Raw genomic sequence first — 16,867 nt, 5'->3', positions numbered from 1 at the left:
TTCATCAGCTTAGCCTTGCTGTATAACCTATGTTAATGATTTGTTTTGTCCTTTAGCTGAAGGATAACCTGTAAGGGTATACTTGAGACACAGGGGGCACAAACTAATTATATGAATTTCCTTTGTGCTTAAGCTAGTAGCTGCCAGCAATGGTTGTACATCCAACGCTAAAACGATGAATGTCAGAAATGCTGCTGTTACCCTTCCCATGGTGACAGCTGTGGTCCTTGCTGTTCTCACTTTTGTTGTGTCATTTGTGATCTCTGCAGTGGAAGCAGTTGTGCTTCCGCTGCCATCTCTTTGCTGTGCTTACTGCTTTGGGACCTGACTTGTGTTTTGTTGGGTCTCACCTGGTAAGAAATCCAATTCAACATTGGAACATTTTAAAGAAAGACGGGCCACAGAGCATTCCCTAGGTCTTTCTACCCCTGCAAGACAGTATCTCGAACAGTTTTGTCCCTTTTGATGCTACTTCAGAGGGGTGGCGTACTGCCCACTCAAGGACCACTACCCCTGTAACAGGCCCCTTAGTCCTTAAAGGGTGAGGCGTGTATCAAGCAGATAACGGTGCAGCCACCATGAACAACATTCTTCCTAGTCCTCTGCACCTCCAGTATTCACTTCCAAGCCGTTTAAAGTTTCCCTTAGTGGCACACAACCATCCTGCAGAATCAGATATTTTCTCCTGGAGTGGCAAAAGAGAACATCCAACTGATAGGTCCTCCAGATTGTTCAACGAGGCCGTGCCCTGCCTTTTCAACCTGTTGCACTACCCACACACATCACAAGCATCTCTTGTAGAAGAAGTTGTATATCTTGCTCCAAGAAAGCATCCTCTTTTGGCCAAATGAGCCAAAGAGAGGTTCCTGCCTGGGAAATAGGAATTGGAAGTTTCTGTCCTCCTATTTTAGGTATCTGCCCTCTCAATGCCTTCAAAGCACAAACTTAAGATGCGCACACTGGCCCAAGTTCTGTCTGCCCTGCATCCAGGTGACTGGATGATGACTTTGGACCTGCAAAGATGCCTACTTTCATGTACCCGTCCTGCAGTGCCACAAATGCTTCATTCAGTTCAAGGTGCAGTTGAAGGTGGGCCAGACTCAATTTTATCTTGCCATGCTCCCCTTTGTTCTCACCAGTGCCCCTCTGGTGTTCTTGAAAGTGATGGCGATGATCGCAGCAAACTTTCATAGGGTGGAGATTCCAGTTTTCCCCTACCATGACGAATGGCTGTTGAAGGCAGGGAGCTATCCATACTACTAGAACCTATGCCAACATCACTGTATTACACAGTCATTTTGAGAGATGATCAGTTGTTTCTCTTCCAGGGGATATTCATCAATAGTCATAAGCACTGAATAATCCCCGCCCATGTGCGGGACCCCGGAGCATATACAAAAATACATATATATGTGTATGTATGAGCAACAAAGTAGGGAGTACCTCCAAAAACATATATATTTACATGAATGCATATATAAAACATGCAGCCATTTATATCTCAAATAGGCGAATACGCCAAGATGACTTGGATTTCTCACTAAGAAAATAATTTTTCATATAAATACTCAATAGAAAACATACACTCATATAATGTTCCAAGATAGCCCTTTATTTTCAGAGAAAACAATAAGTAATTGCAGGCAATTAACACAATCAAACAAATAAATTCCTTTCTGTGTGTTCCAACTCATATATTCGCCTTTACTTTCCAAAACACCTTTTGTTTAGACCAATTTCAAACTATATATATAGCCCCATATAAGATATTATAATCACAACATAAAATTGTATGTATCTAAGTACTTTTTATTAAAAAAAAATCGAAATTATGAACACTGGAGAGGTTGTTATTAAAGAAACAGAGAGTTTAGAAAATGTTGTGCATACCGATCCTGTCCTCTTAGATAGCCAGGATATCGAAGTCATCTCTGGTACTGCCTCCACTGTACATAACAATGAAAATGTGTTCTCATTTGTAAATGTGCTCCCTGAGTTAGAAAAACTATTAAGATCCTTGCTTAACCCTATAGAGGATAGAATTACTAAGCTTTCTGAAAGGCTTAACCATTTTGAACAGTCTACACTAGACAATTTCTATTCTACAAAATCGCTGATTAAAGCGAATGTTGGGGTGGATGCAAGGATAAATCCACGGGTTTCTAATAACCCTGTTAATCAGGATAAGGGAAGAAGGCCCCAAAATAACTCTCCTTTACCCCCAAAGCAAGGTAAATCTTTGGCTGCAGTAGTAACAAAACCCTCAGAAAAATCGGACAAATCTAAAGTCGGCTCTGTTCCGACTCAGCCGACTATAATGCACCATATACAGTCCTCAACACAGCAGGTACTAAATTCCCCAATTACTATGAGTGTGGACAAAGCACTGCCAACTGCAGAAGCAACCGCTAGCATGCAAGTTGCCCCAAACACTCAGGTGGGAGGGAGTAGGGCTAATGCCCGCCCTGTGGTGGATAAGAATTTAGTACCAATTCAACAAAATAATAATCAAGAGGCGTTGAGACTCTCCTCCCAATTAGTCCCCCAATTTTCTATATCTATCCCGCCTCCCTTAGTAAAGCCTACTTACAGGAAACCCCCGATTAATCTCACTCCTGATTCCTTCCCCTATGTTGCAGTCCTTATAAATGTACCACCATTAGCGCCAGGACAGAGAGAAACTTTCCAGACACTTAAGAATAAGACCATGCACTGGTTAAAGGATAATCGCCCTCTCCCTGGTGATATAGACGGGCTAATTATAGGGGTAAGGAGAATAGATTGGATGGGATACACAGCAAAAACTTTGGGTGGAGACTGTATAGTGGTCAATTTTCAAGACCCCAGGGTGGCGGGATGGATAACTAGGCAGGGATGGGGAATAAATAAGGGAGGTATTGGAATTGTAGACCTTACCTTTTTTTACCCCCGATCCAGTAGCGTAACAACTAGCCTGCTTAGTGAACCCCTAATACCCCCAACTGTACCTTGGGCAGCCTATTGCCCATTACCTCCATTACCTCCTTTAGTTGGTTACAATTATAACAAATACACAAACCACAACTCTTGTGTAGGATGGCAGGACCCCGGACGGGGATATTGACAAACCTGTACAGTTGGGGAGCGGGAGAGTCATAATGTGCCAATAATGGCTGGGGATGGTAAAGTTGATATTACAAGTGTAAATGAAATGTCTGATAACATGGCGATAGGGAATTTGGTGGAAGAAAGTGTCTATAGTTTAGAAGTTTCAAACCCAAATGTAAATGTACTACCGACAAAGAATGATAACATGATTGTAGATCGCATGGATGTAGGGGAAGGGCCGATCAATTCTATTGGAAGTTTAATGCCACTCCAGGTATCCATTAATACCAACAACTTTGATGGTTCTGTGGCTAGTATTGGTACCCTTTTATCCTGGAATATTGCAGGGCTGGGCAGTAAGATGGACTCCCAATCTTGGGTGAATTTTATAAATGGATATGATATCTGCTGTTTCCAAGAAACCTGGGCTTGCGATTCTCTTTTTTGTTTTGGTTATTTAAACTACTGTATACCAGCCCAAAAAGGTGGAAGAGGGCGGCCAAAGGGAGGCCTTACTGTATGGGTCAAACAAGATTTGCATATTAATATTAAAATGTTGGATCTGGGTAGTTGTGATTTACAATTACTAAGAATCTCTACAGGAAAGGGCCCCCCAATAGATTTGTATAATGTCTATGTGAGAGGTAATAATGAAATTAATACACCCACCATAGAGCTGTTATCTGCTGCCATAGAGGCTACGTCACAAGAAAGTATGTTGATAATAGCAGGCGATCTCAACAGGACTTTTGAGCCGCTGGATTGTACAAACGATCCACTAGGGAGCGAAGAGGATAACCTTTGGGGAGTACCCTCTCTATGTTTAAAACCTGTTAAGAGATGGACAAAAGAGATTTTAATATTGAATGGTATTTGTTTGGAACATGGCTTAAGAGCACTCAATGGGAGGACACAAGGGGACAAGGGTGGTGGGTATACTTATGATAATGGTATTCACAGGAGCAGAATCGACTATATATTGTGTAGTCTCCAGCTGTGGGAAGGAGTTGTTGATATGATTATTAGGCCTATGGTCGAAAGTGATCACAACCCCCTCTGTGTGACTCACAGGTGGTGGAATGCAGGGGCAGGAAATTCTTTCGTAACCAATGATGATATCCCGGTCATGAGTAATGATGAACGGAGGCTAAAATGGCCAAAAGTAGTGGCAAATGAGGTTACTATGATCTTCATTAATAATGTGGTCGATAGTGCAATTTCTGCAATTGAAGCAACGGCCCCAGTGGTACCGGGAGATAGTGGTATCACGGAAATCCATAACGAGTTGTTCTCCCTCCTAAGACCGTGCTTCTTCACCAAAAACAAGAAAGCGAAGAAAGCCAAAGAGGTGGGAAGGTGGTTTGATAGTCAGTGTAGACTGGCACGACTTGAACTGGGACAAGCCATAAGGAGTAGGGACCGTGAAGTAGTAACAGAGCAAAGGAAACTGTACAAGAGGGCCATCCATTTAGCAAAAAAGAAATGGGATGAAGATCATTGGGCAGAATTGAAAGAGGCCTCAGGCAATAAAGACTCTAAAAGGTTCTGGGAAATTATTAAGTGGGGTAGAGGAGCTGGTCCCGGAAAGCCTGATAACAACGTGGCAGAAGATGCTTGGGTCGATTACTTTAGACCACAGTATGCTAATGTTAATCACCCAACGGGGGCGAGCAGTATAATACCGGCTTACGCAACTGACAATCTGTTCTCTCTTCGAGAGGCGGAAATTGCCATCGAGACTGTGAAGTGTGGGAGGGCCCCAGGCCCAGATGGGATTCCTTCTGACATTTTTAAATATGATGTGACAAGATGGGCGAGGTACACTTTCCTCGTAGCAAATGCCTTGGCAAAGGGGGAAGTGGTCCCAGACCTTTGGAAATGTGCAACTATTATCCCTATCCACAAGAAGGGCGACCGTTCGCTGCCTGCAAACTATAGGCCTATAAGCTTAATATCTACAATGCAGAAAGTTGTGGGGAGGATGATAACAAACCAGCTTATGGACTGGGTTGATAACAACAACGGCCTTTCCCCATACCAAGCTGGATTTAGGCGAGCAACCAGTACCATCGACCAGGTCTTTCGGTTTACCATACTGCGGTGGAAGACTGTGGTACTGGGAAGGGGCTGCCTGTATGTCGCGTTTGTCGACCTACGGGCGGCATTCGACCTAGTCCCCCGATCCAAGCTATGGTCGGTTCTGCAAAAGATGGGGATTCCTGCAGATCTGCTTACATTAATCATGCGACTGCACGAGTCCAACTTTGCAAGAGTCCAGTGGGGTGGAAGTGGGGAAACAACTATGGACTTCCCAGTGGAAAGGGGCGTCCGGCAGGGCTGCTCCATGGCCCCCCTATTGTTCTCGTTATTTATCAACGGGATTGTTGAGAGAATGTTGGAGGCGAGCGTTGATGCCCCATCGTTAGCGGACACCAGGGTTCCTATCCTGATGTTCGCTGACGATACTCTCATTTTATCTAAGACCCCTATGGGGCTGCAGCGTGCACTGAACATTTTCGATGCTTTTTGCGTTGAGCATGGCCTAGAGGTGAACGTGGGAAAAACAAAATTAATGGCCTTTTCATCTGGCCGTAGGAACCACCCCAAAGTAACCTTGAATAACAGCAGGTTGGATATTGTTGCAGAATTCACGTATCTGGGGGTCCAGATTGCCGAGGGCACAGGTTGGGCACATCATGTGGACAAAGTGGTCCTAAGACATCAGCAGCTCTCAGGTGCCCTTAGGGGCGAGCACCGTAAATCCAAGACAAAACCTATAAAACCAGCACTTACGGTGTATGACGCAAAGGTCTTGGGTGCTACTTTATACGGTGCAGAGCTATGGGCCTGGGAAAGTATTGCGGCATTACAGATTTCGGAGAATAAGTTTTTGCGAGGGATCACAGGACTTCCACAGAGCACCCCGTTAACTCCATTGTTTTTGGAACTAGGTAGGCGCTCTATCATTGATAGAGCCCGATTGCGTCCACTCCTCTACTGGAGGCGCCTCTGGACGACTCCAGAAATTAGACAATATGCGGAGGGCTTTCTGTGGATAATCCAGGAAGATACATTCCATAAGATAAAATGGCTGAAACATCTGAAGTCTATGCTAGGCAATATAGGGTTTTCAAATCTTTGGAATAATCCTGAAGGAGAGATTTTCCCCAGTAAGGAAAACCTAAAAAAACAGTACTGGGATTGGGTGGGTGTTAAATTGCTGAAAGATACAAGGACTGACTCCATGTCTGGCCGGTTTCTGGAGTCAAAAATTTTACCCGCCTTAGAAAATTATTGGGACAACATCACGGTACCAATGGATAGGAAATTGGTTTTTCAGCTAAGGTCAGGATCTATCCCCCTGAAGAAAATGACAGCTGGCTGGAATAAATCGACCAATAATTTATGCCCTGCATGTGAATATGCCGAAGAGAGCATAGGCCACTTCCTATTCGTATGTCAAGCCTATAAGAAACCTAGGGCTAAATGGCTTACGCCGGTATGTAAGAACCTAGGGACACGCGATAGTACTGTGGCCTTAAGAATTTTATGTACAACTACTCAGGACTCGATAGTCATAGGGGTGGCTAAATATCTAGGTTGGGCCTGGGCAATTAGACGACGGGCTCTTGGGAGAATTGTGTAATTAGGGATCCCTTTTAAAAACTGATAATGTAATATATTTTATCATGGTTTTAGATGCAATATTGTATGGGCTGCACTGTAAGTTTAATGTCTTTTTATTGTTATTATGTATTATTGTGTAATTGTTTTACATGTCATGTGCTTTTATGAAAATTGTTTCGAATAAAGCTTATACAACAACAACAACAGCAATTCTGCCTTCAAAGAGCCCTCCTCTCAGGAAAAAAACACAGAAAACGGTGTTGATCGACTTCCCCTGCACCCAAAGGAAAGCAGATTCCTGAGTGTTTGCCCTCAGCGTCTCGGGTCGACAATCGTCGGAAAAGCAAGTAAGACATGCAGTGCCGTCGAAGAGACGAGAGCCTCCGTTGCCAAAAAGTAAGTTGACGTTGAGGCATAATACTTTGGGCTCGAAGTATGTTGGTCCTGAGAGACCTAAATGGACATCGAAACATCTGTCGGCGTCTAGATCTCCGCTGCCTTCACGAGGTTCGGCGTCGAGAGGATCGCCGGTGAAGACACCGTCACAAGCCAACAGGCGGTCGACGGGCGGCCGTCAAGTCAATCGCTGCCGAAGAGGTCGACGTCGAAGACATTGCAGAAAGCCTACTGGCGCTTGACGTTGAAGACTCCATCACAGTCCTGTGTGCAGTCGACGTCGAAGAGACCAACGTTGAGGACATCCTCACACAGACTAGAGTCCTCAAGTGTCTCTCCACAGGAGCGGTCGACATCAAAGGCGGCACATTCTGTGTCGTCGGCGAGGCATCTTTCAACGTCGAGAGAGAGAAACCCTGCGGTCCTGTCAGGAGAAGTGACAATTAGACTGAGTTTGACATCAAGAACCATATGTTTGGTGTTGAGGGAAGGGTCATCTTCGCCTGGCATCTATATTATACAGATTACACTGGAGGGATCTCTGGTTCCAGGAGAGAAGACTCCTTCTATCAATCTTTCCCCAAGATGGCTAGAAAGCTTTTAACACTGGAAGGTTCCACACAGAAATCCAGGCTCGGAGTCTCTGCTGGGCCTACTCCTACTGCATCTCTGAGGGCTCATCCACGCAGGTCCCTGAGGAGAGCTAGGTCTCCGTCGGCTCGACGCTCACGATCCAGGACATGGGGGCGATCAGGATCTCGTCCTTCTTCCACCCCAAAAAGAAGGAGACAAAGGTCACAGTCATGGTCCACGTCCTCAAGATCTTCCTTTAGAGACTATTCACCGACTTTGTCTGTGACACTTCCATCCAGAGTGTCCCCGATTGACGATTTAGGGACTTTTAAAGACGTTCTATGCCGAGCTGCCAGCAAACTGAACATTGATATGCCGGCACTAGCAGTCTTGGCATCTGTCATATTTTAAACCCTGCCCCACAGATCCTCGGCGAGGCCTCTGCTTCCTTTAGTCCCAGGTCTGCTAGCACCAGTGAAGCAGACTTTTCTGACTCTGGCTATGATAGACTCAGCTCCCCCACGTATTTCCCAAAAAGTACATGGCCCCAGATCATGATCCGCTTTTCCTTCAATCGGATCCCTCTCCAGACTCAGTCATAATGGTAGCAGCCAGAAAGGAACATTCAGTGACAACCTCCTCCTCAGTTCCTCAGTAGAAGGACAGTAAAAACATGGACTCGCTGGGCAAAAGAATGTGTAACACTTTGGCAGCAGAGATGAAGGTGGCTAGTGCTTCCGAGCTCCTGGTGAGATATGACAGATCACTTTGGCACGGTTCACGGAAAAGCTGCCTAAAAAAGATCAGCAAGATTTTTGAGAAATCCTGCAAGAAAGTTGCTTGGTGGCAAACCAAGTCATTAGTGCAGCGGCAGACGCATCAGGTCTAGCTGACCATGGCTACTCCCATGGCATTTGTTTTGGCCGCTCAGCAGAGAATTGTGACTCTCCCCTTCAATTCGAATCTCATGCGGACAATGAGATGTCCAAAATGAAAATGGAGTTGGACACTCTAAAAGCCGTTGGATTGGAGAAGTGAAAGGAATTTCAATGTAAGTTCCGTCCCTACGACCGGTGCTCCTTCCAGCAGAGGGTTCAAACCCCTCACTGGTCCACGCAGCATCAAAATCAACCCAGGTCTCATTTCCACCAGAGAAGGCGTAGTCGAGGATGGGGAGCTACAAGACAACCACCTTCTGCAACGAAGCAACCAGCAATGCAATGAGCTATGGCTTCATCCATGCCCGTGAACCACTCCGGTGGGGGGAAGTATTATGTTTCACCTGGAAGAGTCGAAGAAAATAACAAAGGACAAGTGGGTGCTGAATATCGTGCAGAATGGCAAGGAATATATTCTCGTTATTTTCTGGTACAGAAAAGAGGCCCTACCAGAGAATAGAGACCTAAGATTTCTAAACAAATTAATCTGCAAAGAAAATTTTGGGATGTTAGCACTGCACCAAATCTTTCTCTCGTTTGGGCGCAAATCAGCACCCCGAATATTTTCGAAATGCTTGGCAGTGGTGGCAGCTTTTCTTTGCAAACAAAGGATATTCATATACCCTTACCTGGACGACTGGCTCCTGAAGAGCTTGTCACCCACTCTGCTTCATGGTCATCTCTCATACTGCCTTCAACTACTGAGCAAGCTGAATCTACAAGTCAACAACTAAAAGTCGATCTTCAACCCGATCCAAAAGACCCACTGCCTGGATGATTCTCTGGATACCGCAATGGCAAACGTGTGTCCTGCAGAGGAGAGGTTATACTCAATCCCGGAGAAATGTCAAAATCTTCTCCGTTCTCAACATCCCACAGTCAGACAGGTGTCTTCATTGCTGGGTTCAGTGGCATTATGCATCTTCATCGTACCAAACGCCAGGTTAAATATGCATCCTCTGCAGCAATCTCTGGAGAACCAGCGACCTGATATCTGAGTTTCCTACCTAGAGTGGTCGCGGATTTCCATATTAATCAGGCCATCACTCTACCCACATCTTTCCTAACCCTTCAAATCCTCCAGAGAGGTCCCTTCATTCACTAGACCTCCAGCGGGTCCTGACATTCTATTTAGATAAAACGAGGGCCTTGAGAAAATCAGAACGCCTATTCATAAACTGTGGTTCCATGAATACTGGTTCTGCAGCTTCCAAAAGGTCTATCTCTAGGTGGATAGTTTCTTGTTTCTCTTTGTCTTGCCAACTAGCCAAACCAAAAAAAACAAAAGCTCATTCTACCAGGGAAAAAGCCTCGACCATGGCTCTCCTCAGGAATGTACCGATTGCAGAAATTTGTAAAGCAGTCACATAGCGATCAGTACACACTCCTCATTACTGTTTGGACTCTGACACAGGCGGATGCTCAGTTTGAGCAAACCTCGCTAAGACATTTGTTTGGAGAATTCATCCCTAAGGTGTTATATTTCCTGTAGTTATGCTGTTGTTCATCTTGGGTAAAGTGGGTATGAGCTTGCTATTCTATTCAGTGCTTATGACTATTGAGGAGTATCCCCTGGAAGAGAAGGATAAGTTACTTACCTGTAATCCTAGTTCTCTTCCAGGGGTTTACTCATCAAAGTCATAAGCAAACCTCCCGTCTCCCCGGACGAGCATTGACAGCATTATAGCGTTTTGCACCTTTATGTCCTGGTTCCTAAAGGTTAGTACACCGTAAAAAAGAACTAACCTAACTGTCACGTGTGGTGCATGATGGGAGCAGGGGTCTTAAAGGCATGGTGTTCCACGTGCTGGGAAGTCTTAAAGGCAAGGTGCCATGTTTTTTTGTACTGTGATGTTTTTTTAGCTATGCAGCCGTGGGCTAATTGCCCGCTAATACTTATTGTTTTCTCTGAAAATAAAGGGCTGTCTTGGAACATTATTAGAGTGTATGTTCTCTATTACAATATTTATATGAAAAATATTTTCTTAGTGAGAAATTCATGTAATCTTGGCATATTAGCCTATTTGAGGTATAATAGGCTGTTGTTTTATATATGTATACATATATGTACGTTTTTGGAGGTACTTCATACTTTTTTGCTCAAACATACACATATATATGTATTTTTGTATATGCTCCGTTATCCCGCACATGGGCGGGGATTATTCAGTGCTTATGACTTTGATGAGTATACCCCTGGAAGAGAACTATGATTACAGGTAAGTCCCTTATCCTTTTTGGCTTCTCTGGAGCAAAAGGAAAGGAATGGGAATATAATCTATATCTTGATGGGTCACCATATGTATCAGGGAACGTTATATTCTGCCTAAAATTGAAATCCCATAAGTGTTGAGAGTATAATCAGGCAGAGGGCTAGCTGCTAATTTGGCGATCCTCTGAGGCGTTCCTTTCTAAACTATCTACCAAGCAACAACCTCTTCATTCTTTCAAACCATTAAAATGAATTACCATTTGGAATTGGATGTGAGGAGTGAGTAACACTTTGTGTTTGTTGTCATTCAGAGCCTCCTGATGCAAGATTGTGTTCATCATGCCTCCTTGAGTTGCATTGCCTTAAAGAGTGGTTCAGAATGAGGAATCACTCGAAAGGAGTGTCCATTAGAAGAAAAAGTTATTCATCTTTGATAATTTTTTTCCTGATTGATAGGAATCTTCCTTCATAGGCTTTCCTTTTCCCCACACTGCAGTGGATTAGTTCGTCTTTTGTACTCAAACTATTTTTTCGTTATTCTTTCTTTTTATCTTCTGGCCTTTAAGAGTTATGGATAAAGCCATGTCTAGCACTGGTGAACAGGAATTGCTAGAAAAAGTTCTGGTTCCAGCCAGAAATCAGAGAAGGAGATCAAGATGAAGAATCTGACATAAGATTATTACATAATCTAATTAATCTCCAGTATTAAATTCTTCATAGATTCACATACTTTAATTTTCCCTGTTGTTCAGGTGGGAGTCCCAACATAATTACAACAAGCACAATAAACAAAAGCATTGCTTAACAAAGCTTATAGAAGTGACATTGTTAACCAATTCACAGTATTTTAATAAGAACCTAACTTCTATCATCTAGGATCCGTAACTAGAAGCCTCAAGAGGATGAGTGAGTGGAGAGTGAACTTACTCAAGAAATGATGGAGTGGAATGGGATTATTATGTGTAGACTAGAAAACATCAGAAGATGTCCCCAACTTTAAATAAGAATAGGGCAATAGCTCCAAAATGTTGAAAAAGAAAGATCAACATTTTCGAAGGCCGTATTTTGGTCCTTTTTTCGGGGAAGACTCACTAAAACAAGGTCCCGATTTTAAATTTCCCTTGACAACACATATTTTGCAGCCATTCACGTTCGCACCCGGGGTTCCCGGCAGTGGCCATTTTTATTGCAATTCCGCTGGCTTAATACTATAAGAGGTGATATCTAGGCTTCCAGCATAGTGACTTCCGGCTTGATTCAACCAGGGGGTGGGGGGGGGCTTCTTCGCCTACTTCTGTGACTTCTGGGCATTGGCTCATTGAGAAGTTGCTTTCTGAGTGTTCCTGTGTACCTCTCTAAATCAATATCCAGGCACTGCTGTCTTTTAGGAGATCTATCATGTTCCGTCTGGACTCCAGTCTAAGAAAATGTTCTGTGCTCCTAGATTTTTAAGACAGTCTCTTCAGCCCTGCTGTGCACACTGTATTGCGCTCCTATTTTTTGATGACCACTCCTGGGTCACGAATACTGATCTAAGCAAAACATGTGCGCCCTGACGAAGGAACTCTTATAATGTTTTTGGTACTTTCCGAAACGCGTGTCAGCGCTTTTCTTTCGTGTGTGTTTTGTATGGTACAGTTGTGAATTGTATATTTTGGTTCTTTGCTATGTCTGTTGTTTTTTACTTTTTTGTAATTAAATGTACTTTGGATTCATTTATTTATTTATTTAGTGTGTCTTATATAGCGCGCGGCTACCCCAACGGGGTGTCCCGGCGCTTCTGAGAGTGTAAAAAGGAATCATACTCCTGAAGGAATCAGCAGAAAAGGAAAGGTTTTAGTGCCTTACGGAAGGAGGGTTCCACAGGGATCAACCTGATGGCAAGAGGAAGTTTGTTCCAGTAAGAGACGGCACAGACCTGAAAGGTTTTCCCTCCAGAACGAGTTTTATTAAATCTGGGGGAGATGAGAACATTTTTGGTGTCAGAACGGAGAGATCTCACATTTTTATAAGGGCGTAGACAGGATGTCAGGTAGGCAGAACCTTGTCCTTTCAAAGCCCTGTGAGCCAAAATTAGGGCTTTAAATTCGACTATCTTCTGGATTGGTAGCCAATGAAGTGAGGGCCGATGAGAGGAGATACGCTCTCTTAGGGAAATGCCACACACCAAGAGCACCGCTGAATTTTGAACTGTCTGTAGTCGATGACATAAACCTACAGACAGCCCGGTGTACAGACCGTTGGCATAGTCCAAGTGAGAGGTGATCAATGCTTGGACTATGGCTCTCCTGGTGTTATTAGGGAGGAAATTGATGAATTTTTTTACCATCCTAATTTTGAAGAAGCAAGCCGCCGACATAGTCTGTACTTGGTTGTGTAAAGAGAGGTTGGGATCCCATCTGACGCCCAGGCTTTTTATAGATTCCTTGGGCAAGGGGGGGGACTCAAGTCATGTGGCCACCAGAGGTGGGGATCCAAGGGAGATGGCTGATGGAAAAAGAGGACCTCTGTTTTCCCTGCGTTAAGCCGGAGGCAGTTGTTATCCATCCATAGTGATATTTTACGCAGGCAGTCTTTTAGAGGATCGAATGTAGACTGGGAAAGTTTATCATAGGCGAACAAAAGTTGGATATCGTCCGCATACGAAGTGGCTTTGATTCCGGCCTTGGAGATCATCTCGGCAAGCGGGGAAAAATAAACATTAAAAAGGAAAGGACTCAAGGAGGAGCCCTGCGGGACTCCCCACTTGAGCGGACGGCTATTAGACGTGAACGGGGGAGTAAAGACTGCCTGAGTCCTGTTGGACAGAAAAGAAGATAACCACCTCAAGGCCTGGCCTTGAATACCCTTAGAGTGGAGACGATCCAGCAGGACAGTGTGGGAGACGGTGTCGAATGCTGCCGACAAGTCAAGCAGCACCAACACCGCCTTTGCACCTCCATCAAGTTTCCAGCGAACAGCATTGGCCATCTCTATCAGAGCAGATTCCGTGCTGTGGCCATGTCCGAATCCATGTTGAGAGTCATTGAAAGCACCATTGGATTCAAGAAAATTAGCAAGTTGTTTTTGTGCTAGTTTTTCCAGTACCTTGGCTGGGGACGGCAACAGGGATATAGGCCTGTAGTTAGCAGGCTCATTGGGATCAGCATTGGCCTTTTTAAGAATTGGAACTAACCGTGCATGTTTCCATGAGTCTGGAAAGATGCCGGTCTGGAGAGAATCGTTCCAAATGCCGTTCAAGATAGGGTTGAGGAGAGGGGCCAAGGCTTTATATTGTTTTGCCGGCCATGGGTCGGTCGGCGAACCCGATCTGCATTTAGATAATTCTCCCAGAGAAAGGTCAAGGGGAATTTCTTCAAAGTTGGTAAAGATCTTGGAAGGTGCTGAATCGGGGGGAATAATTAACGTGGACTCATTGGGGGGAACAGGATGATTTTTATTAGGAAAGGAATCATAAATGGCGACAATTTTGTCCTCAAAAAAATCGGATAAACGATTACAAAGGGATTGAGAGACAAGGGACTGGCGTTTGAGGGCCAAGGGATCGGTGAATGATCTTACCGTCTGGAAGATCTCCCTAGCAGAACCATGAGCTTTGCTGATTTTTTCCTCAAGGTGTGTTCTTTTCTGATCTATGATCTTTTTCCTGTACTTTTTGAGTGCTAATTTATATTCTATTTTACTGGCGGGAGAGTATGAGAGTCTCTAGCGCCTTTCCAAAAGTTTAGAGGCCGATTTACATTTACGTAATTCTTCTGAAAACCATGGTGCGGAGGGGGCAGAACGGAAAGTTTTAATTGGCCTGACGTGGGCAATTGAATCAATGGCTGAGGAGATCCAACTGTTGAAATTGTTCAGCCTAGAATCAAGATCAAAGGCCTCCCTCGGAACTGTGGTACCCAGCTGAGCGCCAAGACTGACTGGCGAGATGATACTCCAGTTGCGCCCGTGGGTTTTGGCCTGAACACAAGTTAGTTTTTGATGGGATAAACAGAAAGAAAACGGAATGAAGAAATGGTCAGACCAAATCACAGGGTACGAGTGGCCAATGATTAAGTCTTGCAGATTGGAGCAAATCAGGTCGAGAGTATGTCCCGCCTTATGGGTGGGCCCATGGACCAGCTGTTCAAGACCGCCGTCAAAAAGTGTGGAAAGGAAGTTGGAACTATTCAGATCCGAGGCATTCTCCACGTGAAGGTTAAAGTCTCCAAGTAAGGTGAAATTTGCGTAACGCAAACTGGCCTGAAGAATATAGTCCAGAAAGACTGGTAACGCAGAGATCTTGGATTTAGGGGGTCGATAGACAAGTAAACCTGAGAAAGTAATGTTAGCCGGAAAATGGATACAAAAAGGGAGGGCCTCAATGGAGTCAATTTGAGTGTATGAGAATGAGGAAATGGTCCATGCAGATCTATAGATTATAGCAATGCCACCGCCGTGGGTACTACTATTCCTATTCTCACAGTAGATATTGTATCCTACAGGGATGGCTAAGGCTAAGGCAGGGTTGGAATCTTCCCCGAGCCATGTTTCCGTCAGGAAAAGAATGTCCCAGTTGTTGTCTGTTAGGGATAGGGCTATATCCAGGGAGTGCTTTACTAAAGAGCGACAGTTAATAAGGCCTGCTTTTATTTTGACGTTTTTATTAATGGGTGAGGGCCGCTTAAAATTTGTGTGAAAGTGACAGCGTAATGCCAAATTTTCCTCTGCCTGATCAAAATGGCAGGGCATACACGAAAAGCTAGATGAAGTCAGATCCGAGGGAAGGGAATGTGTAAACGCACAGTGAGATGGTTGTAGATTGAGTAATGAATTCCTATCATACTTATAGAAGGGAGGAACAGCATGGTCTATGGCCCTGGCCACGTTCTAGTCGCGGACGGGCGCAGACGTGCAGGACTCTGGCACGACTCCGGCGGAGGTCCGGCGCGTCCGCTGAGCACAACCGCTGCGCGGAGACATGCCCTTCCTTTTTTATACTCTCCGCTAGAGCGCGAGAGTAGGCTTCCCAAGCAAAGATGGCCGCGCTAAGTTTTAGCCCGTCCGGGACACCGCTGACTCAGCCCTGAATCGGCTGAAGTGAGTCTGGGTCACCGGGGGTGCGAAGGAAGATCGGTAGGCTCGCCGTGCTGTTTCAAATCTAGCAGGCAGCAGCAGGAGTGAATAAGTAAGACCCACTTTACTATTTGGGCGGATAGGCAGGGGCACAGTGACAGTGAAGTGAAGAGTATGTGCTTGATGTATTTGTTTCTTGGTTGCTGGATATAAAGGGGCATATTTATTAAGGCATTGCGCCACCGATGCGTCACTTTTTGTGACGCATCGATGGGTTTTTGTTTGCGCAAAATTGACAAGATGACGCATCCATGGATATGCGTCACGTTAACTGAGATGCGACGAAATCAAACTGCGCAAGATTTGGCTGCGTCGCGTAAGAATTAATATATGCAAGGTAGGCGTTCCTACTTAAAAAGTCACGCATTTCCGTCTCAAGCATATTTACGTCATTCCGTCACGTTGACGCATCTACAAAATGCATCAGGCAAATCTGAAAAAAAAGCTCGCAAGCCGACGCCTCAGAAACCCACGCGCAGGAAATAACGCAAGTTCTTCACAACGATCCAAAAAGTGTTGCAGAGTTTTTTTGAATATTAGGAAGAAATATGCACCTATTAATTTTGCAGTTGGGAGTTGCACCAAGAGGACAACAACCACCCCCACAACAAGTTCCACAACCACATCTTCCAGCATTACTACAAAGGCAGCGCAGGAGAAAGGAGCGCAGTTACCGTCCAAGGACCACACTGATCGGATTACGGAATGAACAAATCATAAGAATGTACCGCCTCAAAAAAGTCTAAATTGTGACCCTGTTGCGGCAGATCACACCACAGTTGCAGTCTCCAAATGAAAGGGGTAACAACATCCCACCACTGACAAAGCTACTGGCGGTTTTGCACATGTTGGTATCAGGATCATTTCAAACAACAGCAGCACAATTGGCAGGGGTCTCACAGGCATCTTTCTCCGCCTT

The 16,867-nt window shown here is 44.7% G+C and overlaps 1 protein-coding gene across 1 annotated transcript in view; it reads left to right on the top strand.

The window, feature by feature from the left end:
• LOC144802321 (HORMA domain-containing protein 1-like) overlaps positions 1 to 16,867 on the top strand; it is a 1,664,778-nt gene that overhangs the window by 1,483,627 nt on the left and 164,284 nt on the right. The gene's annotated exons all lie outside the window — the stretch shown is intronic.

This window comes from Lissotriton helveticus, chromosome 1_2 (assembly GCF_964261635.1).
Source record: "Lissotriton helveticus chromosome 1_2, aLisHel1.1, whole genome shotgun sequence".
NCBI classification, from domain to species: Eukaryota; Metazoa; Chordata; class Amphibia; order Caudata; family Salamandridae; genus Lissotriton; species Lissotriton helveticus.
This window is presented reverse-complemented; position numbering and strand designations above follow the sequence as displayed.